At 40.3% G+C, this 9,020-nt stretch overlaps 1 long non-coding RNA gene across 14 annotated transcripts; it reads right to left on the bottom strand.

The window, feature by feature from the left end:
* Window positions 1-1,974: 1,974 nt before the first annotated feature.
* On the bottom strand, window positions 1,975-6,317 carry LOC124702444. Of its 14 annotated transcripts, none has more exons than XR_007002517.1 (10): window positions 5,907-6,304; window positions 5,720-5,791; window positions 5,520-5,611; window positions 5,172-5,341; window positions 3,903-5,055; window positions 3,529-3,708; window positions 3,303-3,421; window positions 3,164-3,207; window positions 2,537-2,564; window positions 1,975-2,411 (listed from the first exon to the last, which is right to left on the bottom strand). It is a non-coding gene; the product is annotated as an uncharacterized LOC124702444 (long non-coding RNA). The 14 variants fall into 14 exon arrangements; XR_007002516.1 differs by having other exon boundaries at window positions 1,975-2,404; XR_007002492.1 differs by having other exon boundaries at window positions 1,975-3,207; window positions 5,907-6,134; window positions 6,206-6,317.
* Between the last annotated feature and the right edge of the window lie 2,703 nt (window positions 6,318-9,020).

Here is a 9,020-nt window from a genome sequence, read left to right as displayed (position 1 = left end):
CACATCTAGCAATCCACTGTTACCATCATTGTTGGGTTAGCAAACCACATTAGCACTAACAACACTTCCAAATCACGTAGGACCCACCTTTTTGAATTCAAATAGTGGGCCAGATGCACTTTCAAATCACGTAGGACCCACACCAAGTACACTTAGCGATGGATAAGATAACGTCAAGGTAACAGATCCAATTGACGAGAACCGGATCTCAACGCAGATCGTGTGGCATCTAGAGGGTGCTCACGTATACACCTAGTCACCAAATCCCCTCTCTCTGTAATTTATGGGCATGGGGTTTTATAGTAATGGTTATGCCCTCTCTATTGAATTCCATGCTACTAAGTCAGATACTTATTGGACCTTGACCAATATTTATGCCAGTGTGTTTTTAGTGAGCAATTGGAATTTTTGGTTGCATAATATCCATATTCCATCTGATGAAAATTGTATATTGGTTAGTGATTTAATCTTATCAGATCACTCCAAGGTAGATATAAGACAGGTGGCAATATCAACGAGATGTTGTTCAATGAGGCCATTAGCCACCTAGGGTTGGCTGATATTCCTCTCAAAGTTAGGAATTTACTTGGAGTTATATGTAGAGTACTCCCTTATTACAAAGAGTGGAATTTTCTTTTCCTCAGTGGTCCCTAACACAGTGGCTCATCTCCTTGCTATGACTACTTCTGACCATGTCCCTAACACGTGGTGGGTGTAAGGTAAAATCTATCTGGATGACTGACCGTACCATATAGATCTAGCAAATTTACACTAGAAGAATAAGTGTTTTATAGTCTCGTCATCGTGAAAAAGCCACATGTTTTACTTCCCTAACAATTGCGTTTTGTAAGGTTATCTTTGTAAGAATTACCACTAGGCGAACATACCACACAAAAACCTAATTTTAAGCGGATCTTCATCTTTCAAAAAATTATTTTTATGAGCTGGAACCTCCGGTTTAATTAAAATATTGTACGTGGAAGCGACTCAGAACTTGCCACTCACACTAAGATTTCAATGAAATACTCCGCCCCCTGCGTCAAATGGACCACATCCAAACTCTATAACAAGTCATTCCACGATGTTTTTCTAGGGCCAATAAGACTTCGTTGGAACGACACATTTGGTAGGAAGATTCCAGCACCTTAGCGAGCGCATCGCTCTTATATCGCACAATGTTATACAATGCCGGATATTTGGAAGAATGATTTCAGGTTAGTAGCTGCATGAGCAAACTATAGCTACCACATCGAATGAGAACGAGATAGGAGTAGTAGGTCAGAAGTTCAAAGCATGTTACCAGTAAGTGTAGCATCGTAAAGAATTACAGTGTTAGGCAGAGCCAGTCTGTAGGGCTACTGTAAAAGAAGTTCTGAACCCCCTGGGGTTATAAGTTATAACTGCTTACTAAAAAGGCAGATTACATCGTTTTATTTGCTGTTCCTTTGCAAAATGGGCTGAAATTGTAGTTTTACCATGGCCACTACTAATCCTATATAACTAAGAAGTTCATCCCCACTAACATATTTCTCTTGACATGCAGCCTATCCACATCAGCATATTCGCCATGTAAGCAAAAACCGTCTCAGCTTTGTTCGTGCGCTTTAGTTTCCGTCGACCGTGCAAGTTGACCCTACAGCTCGCTCTGCTCCGTATGTTTTCTTTCAGTACTAGAACACGAAGGCGCGCGTTGCTGCGCCCATCCATCGAAAAGTAACTAACTGATCATTTGAAAAGATCTCAGCTATAAAAATATTTATTCAGTCTAAATTAGAGATACGTCAGATGACACATCGATACGTTAGATGACACATCGTAACAAATAATGAATCACAAATATCCTATAACAAGCACACTAACTCAGTAAATTGGTACACCGAGTTAATGTTTAGTATGGCCTGACACAACCTAAGGCTGTAACTTCTATCATAATCTCATTAATTTACCATAGATCTTGTATTATAATGGCTTGAAACAATCTATAGTTCTACCAAGGTAGAGGATTGTCAATCTAGCAGATTTCATTTAAAATCAAACACTCAGGGAGGAGTACATGTGAACTCGAAACAATGTCCAATTTTTTATAACAATGTGTTCTTATTTTGACACAATAAAGTGCAAATGTTGTGCTATCTGGAAAAAAGGTAACACAACACCATTTAAAGACTTCGAGAGATGGTCTTTTTGCAGCCGTCTCGGTGGTCATTGTGGTGGACATGTGTACATCATGGGAGCACACCATGATAAAATGAAATGCAACACATCCGGGAATTTCGCTCCAAACCAAAGACGACTTGCTTTGCTGCATTTCTTGGGCCGGGGCTTTACTTGATTTTGGCGAAAGAAAGGCCATATTATGTTCTGCTGCCTTCCTGTAGCCACGTCACAACAGCAGACCCTGTTCCTGCCACCTCATGACAATGAGGTAGTATGAAATAAATTTAGTTTTATGATAGATGACAGTAACTATAGGAGTTAAGAAATACAAGCTGCACAATAAAGTTCACATATTGAAGAAAACATTCAGAGGCTTTACCATATAAGTCTACAAATCCCCAGAGCACCTTGGAAACCCAACAACAAAAGTGAGAAACAATATTAAGCCCTGAAGAAGTTTTCTAAGATACAACTGAGACATCCATATTAAATTGCATAGTATCAACTAATATATCTCACGGGTGAAATAGATCAAAATGTTCCCCACAAGCATTAGGCAAAATGAACTATCAACTCAAATGTTTCAGTGGCTGGACAAGGCAAAGATTTCTTATGTAAAAGATAAAAAAGGTATGATCAGATATGAACCGATATAAAACTATATTCTAAAGAATTTAGATGTTGAAGTTTCTATAATATGTCTGTCAAAGCACACTTGATATATGTCACATATAATTAGAAAGTCAGATGAAACAGTTTAGAGATCAGATAATCATACATGTCTACCAACGGAGAGCTAACAAAGAAAAGGTACACATTAGGGGTAAACCATACCGCAATACAATCTGTCTCTGAATACACTGCATTTTTTTTACAACAAACAACATATATATTTATAATTATAATCTGATGTCAAGGCCATCGCCCCCATACATCAGGCATGAAGAACATGGGCGATAGTACCAAGATGTTTGTATCCTATAAAGCACATACCCAGAATCATTACCTTAGATATACCTCTAATTTTGGGAGCAGTGCCAGCCGAGGGCTCTGTATGAATTGCAAGATCTAGAATTGAGCTGGAGCCGATAAAAATTATACCATGCAGAAATCCTACCAAATACTAACTGACAATGAAATCCCACCTGGTCAATTAAATCAAGGACAAGTGCTCCAGCCCATTGAATTCATGTGCAGATGCTGATCTACTGAAGGTGATGTGATCAAACATGTTCTCAAAGATCATAGAGTTAACCAGCAAGCTCTTGAACGTGAGAATAAGAAATAAAAAAAAACTGTTAAGAATAAGATTGCGTATGTCATAGGGAATATTTTAGTCAAAATTAAGAAAATTGCCTGTAATTAGCTTACCAGGATCGCTTGCATACTGGGGGATGCGGAACGGTAGAACGATGTGGCTCATCTATACGGGAGGAGCGGGCGCGGGCAGATCGGATACATAGCGTCCATTGGGCGAAGCGCTGATGAGGAATTGAAGAACTGTTAGGGAGGATCATTCTCCCCGTCACCGTGGCCACCACCGCAATGATCCTTGGGAAATAAAAAGAACAAGATGGAGATAAAAGAGAGAAGGAGAAACGAAAATGCTTGCAAGCTAGGAGAGGGAACTTAGGAATCAAGAACGAAATCCCTAAACAAAAGGCATCAAGAACGAAAGAGATGCAAGATATCGAAAATGAGACACCATTTGGGGTATGGGGATGCAGAGTAGGAAAAGTTTATACCTTGATCGATAGTCAGTCCACAAGCATGAGAAGATTTAAAGGTCTCCCTCTCTTTATCTGACGGAACATAATGAAGCTTAGTCTCTTTGGATGACCACATTCACCGATGAGCAACAATGGGAGGTCTCATCGACACTTAAAGGCCAGCACCACAAGAATAACCTTCTGTTTTCCCTGTAGCTTGACCACATGTTGCTTGTAATTCTCCATCAGGTTATTATACCCTTACAGAGTTACAGAAGGATTTACATAAACCCTTAAGCAAGATGTGAATGATTCTCTATGTACCTAGGAAGCAGAGGGCAATCTGGGTGGTCAGGGGTTAAGAGCACCTTTAGACAAAGGGATAGGATGAGGTAATCATCTTACTGATCTAGAAGTCATTACCAAATAACACAAGCAGGAAATCTTCATTTTTTTTACCAAAGAACGCAAATAAAAGGGAAAGAATGGTCCACAGATTAAATTTAGAATGTTAAAACCTAACAATTGGAGCTAGAATTCCAAGAGATCCATGTGCAATAATCGAAAATTTGTATCTCCAAGAATATGTAGAAACTTGCAAAAAGGAAAATTTCTAACTGTCTCCATACACACACGGTACATGAGTACATAAGAAACCTATAGCCTATGGATGTTGTTTCCTACGAATCAAAGTAAGATGGTACGAACTACACTTATCTTGGAAAATATAACAAGGTATTATAAGAGTGTAGGATGAACAGCTCGAATAAAAACATAAAGAGTTAAAATACAGTAATGCTAAACACCATTACAACTCATGAACTGATAAAAAATGGTATTACCAAAGTGGAAAAAGATGACTCCACCTTTCTAGGCTGCTCAGGAGGTGCAAAGATTGTGTATGCTTCTTCCGCATAGCATCCAGCTTCTTCAGCTTGCCATTCTTTCTGGAAAAGAATAAGTAGCGAGGCATATGGCACTTTTCTGTAGTACTACTAATACCCTCTAACAGAAATGTGATGGCCATGTAAATAAAATGATAAGAAAGGTTAACAACAGATGAGTAATAAGAGCTAAATTTGCATAAACGAGAGTACATGTACATCAACCATCGTCACAAATGAAGGTCAAACACTGTGTGTCAGCAGTTACTAAATAAAAAATCCCAAACAACCGAGAGGGCCAATCCCTGAAACAAATAACAGTAAGTTAGTTTGAAGACAAAACCAGCAATGGAACCATTAAGACTAAGATAGCAAAAACAAAATCTTTTGAAAAAGCGTATGCAGAGTTGAACAAACGTACTTCTTTTTCTAGGAAAATTGGGATTGGACATAGCAATTGGTTCATTAATCCTTGCCCTCTTACTTTGGGGCCCAGAACTACTTGAGCCGCGAAAAAACGTGGTTGGACGGGATCGTTCAATTGAGTTCGTGCTCGAGAACGCTTTGTCATCTTTTCTACAGAGGCATATCCTGTGATATATGCAGGGTTACACTGAGAAGGAAAGCTAGGTCGGACGCTTAGAAGGATGTCTTTAGATGGAAATGTTTGGTAAATTTTGGAAATTATGCAGTAGAACACAACATGAAGCCAGTTCAAATGGTGAAATGAACAACAAATAATTTCTAAAGAATGTGTCAGCAAATTAACCTGTCCAGCAGCCATTGTGAAATAATAATGAAGGTCACACTGGTCAGACGAATCCGTGAATAATAATCTGGAAAATACGACGACAACAATCCCTGGAAGAAGAAAGCAAGCAAGAATATGTCATGTAGGCACGTAATTTTTGCTATACTGTAACCATGTATGAAGAACATTATGATTGCAGGAAAGCAGAAAAGCCGTACCTAAGCAACCAGCATGTCGGATGACTAATGAGATGTCCAATGTGAGATGGGTGTAGTGAGGAAAGATGTTCGCTGTGTCCACATATTTGTATGGGAGAGAAGGGAGAAGTGAAAGTAACGCTCGGATTAATCGTCATAATCAAAGGACGGAGCATAATTACAGGATTGAAGAATGGGTCGAAATTACCAGCGTCATCAATCCATGATTACGACGGTACCAGCGTCATCAATCCACGGTTACGGGCGGCAGGAGATACAATTAACCCGTGTGGAAGGAGAACCGGTCTTCCGATCCGGATGGGCCTGGTGCCCTTTTGCCGATTCCGTTGAACAGAGCCCACTGGACGGCCTGAACGGGAGTCAAGGTTGGCCGTCCGCGAAGGCGGAGAGAAACATATTTGCTGAATGCTTTAATCTAGAAATCCGCCTGAAATCAGACCGAAAATACTGAAATTTGATTAAAGCGCAAGATCGTCACCTTCGTACCTACTTTGGCAGTTCATCCTGGTCTGGTAGCAGGCGGCGCAGGCGGAGGAAGAACAGAGGCACACGTCGAAGGAGGATGAAGAACAGAGGTGCAGGCGGAGGACGATTTCGGGAGGAGGAGAAGAGGCGTTCATAGGGGAAAGAGGATTTTTTTCCTGCAACCGATATAGTTGAAGCCCAAGTGCATAGGCCCATAAACCGTTTTGGGGCCCAAGTTTTGTGCTGGTACGTAACTTAATTTCGGGAGTAGCAGCCCTAGAACGAAAATGGGTCAATAGGAGGACATAAAAGCCTTTTTAACGGGAAGGCACACAGGTTCGCGAACGAGCAGCCCGTTCGGATTGGTAACGACCATCTTATCCGTCAGATGTGCCGATCGGACGGCTAGGAATGTCAAATCGCTGTGGAGAGGCTATACTGGTTCCATTATACTGTTAACTAATGTTGCAGCCCATAACTCACCTGTCTTATTCTTCAGCCCAGCCCAAAATCGTTCCTCTTCCCCATCAAAGCATCTGAAATTCTGAATCGACCGACTAACACAACGCTGTCTCTTCTACTTCTCAATCAATGTCCAGAACAGTTCACCATAGTGCTCTTTCTTCCTCTCCCTTGCGATTACCGCAAGAAACAACTGTTCCGGTAACTGATGGAGGAATACAAGAAGTCCTTAGTGCTACGCCTCAGCCTATATTATTCGCATCGCCACACCATCTCTTAGCATCTGCCGCAGAACTCATACATCCGCCACGGTGAGCCACTCCATCCCGTCTTCTCCCGTTTCCCTATCATGTACTTCTATTTGATTAGTCACAAAATTTGACTTTATTCAGGTTATGGGAACTTGGCTGCTGAGCCAGATTTTCGAGACTTCCACGGTCTTACTTCCTCGGCGTTTATTCTTCTTTTTGCTGTCTCATCTTGCTGCTGAGTGGTCACGCAGAATCTTACGTTCACATCTACTACTGGTATGTCCCTTCCCATGTGTTGCTAATTTTGCCTTCACACACATCTCAGTTCAGCTTTCCTTCTCTTCATGGTTCCTTGCAATTTCAGGGCAATTCAAGAATCGAATATAAGTGGTCGTCGCAGTAGCCGTGCAGTTCCTTCCAGGGCAACAAAGAACCGAATCCGAGCGGCTCCCGCAGTATCTGCAGGGTTTCAATACGATCAAGAACTGAATCCGAGATCATCTGCGGACAGCCACTCATTAATTCAATGGTCCTCTTCAACCATCAACCCAATTTGTTTTGTTATTACTGTTTTGTACATCCGTCCATTTTTGTTCAACCTTGGGCAAAAGGTTTTCCCAGAATACAACTTTGACCTGAATTAAGTTAAGGTAGAAAGTACGGCTCCCGCAGTATCTGCAGGGTTTCAATACGATCAAGAACTGAATCCGAGATCATCTGCGGACAGCTACCCATTAATTCAATGGTCCTCTTCAACCATCAACCCCCTTGAGAATTTGTTTTGTTATTACTGTTTTGTACATCCGTCCATTTTTGTTCAACCTTGGGCAAAAGGTTTTCCCAGAATACAACTTTGATCTGAATTAAGTTAGAAATTATCAGGTAACTAAGATGCTCACATTGTGGTTTTATGCTCCGTACCAGATTTGTTCGAAGAGAAATATCAGTTTTCTGTTTGACATAATTGATTAGTCACCATGTACATACTGCTCAGTTTCTTTTTAGTACTCAGTTGAAGTATTGTACTGAAAGAGCTTTTTGATATAGATGGTCATCTCACAATTATGATTACAGATTGAAAGAAGCATGCTTCTTTATCAGTTATGCTCATTACCATAGCTGGCCTTTGCATCCTCAGCTGGTCACTGATGACATGTTCTATATCAACGGACAATTGCGACCTCCCTGATCCCCTACAAAAGTAAGCAAGCAAGCTCTGCTAAAATAGTTAAGCTAGCTAGCAAGCAGTCAAGCACCAAGCAGTGATCCACTGCCTCTCGATCAATTAAACCAAGCAGCACCTCCTGTTGTTGATCGCTAGGCATGCGTTCTTCATTTGCCAACTGATTGATACAGTGCCTTAGGTATCAACTTATGCACGAGTATGAGATTGTTAAGAAAATCTCAGCTTTTTAAATTCTATGGCATACCTCTTCATCTCTTTTTATCTGAAAAAATATACTTTCCCGTGTGTTAAATCTCGGTCTATGAGGGTACCAACACATTTCAGTAAGATTTTGTGTACATACCTACAACAATGGTTTATTACTGATGTTTGTTGCCTACGCATATTACTTAATTTAGAGGACAAGCCATTTACAAATCTTTTTTCTATGCAGATCAAGTCAATTAGAGCGCATCAACCCTACATCATTCTAATGTTTCGTCTGTATGTATGTACCACAGTGCACATATGGCCATAAAGAGCCGTGCGAATTCATGTAACCATGTAATAAGTATAGATTGTGAAAAAAATGAATATGTGCATAAATTTTTTTTGTTATATTCTTGATCCAGCCTTACAAAGGTTAAGTGCATCAAGTTCTAAATATTTTCTATATTAATGTTTTTTGGTAACTTAATGTACTCCCTCCTATTCATATTATTTGATGCTAAAATGGATGTATCTACAACTAAAATGGAGTATATCTCGATACATCTATATTAGCATCAAGTAATATGAACCGGAGGAAGTAATAGATTTGTCAGCTTTTTTTAGCATCAAGTCGTGTAAAATTTCCGCGGCAACGCGGGGGGCATCATCTAGTTCTTCAACGTTTCTATCGCTTGCCCTGTAATCTGGCTCCCTGTTCTTCTGGAGATGCCGCATAATGTTTTCTCAG

Source organism: Lolium rigidum, chromosome 1 (assembly GCF_022539505.1).
Source record: "Lolium rigidum isolate FL_2022 chromosome 1, APGP_CSIRO_Lrig_0.1, whole genome shotgun sequence".
In the NCBI taxonomy this organism is placed as follows: Eukaryota; Viridiplantae; Streptophyta; class Magnoliopsida; order Poales; family Poaceae; genus Lolium; species Lolium rigidum.
The sequence above is the reverse complement of the archived record's forward strand: the minus strand, read 5'-3'. Positions and strand labels throughout refer to the sequence as shown.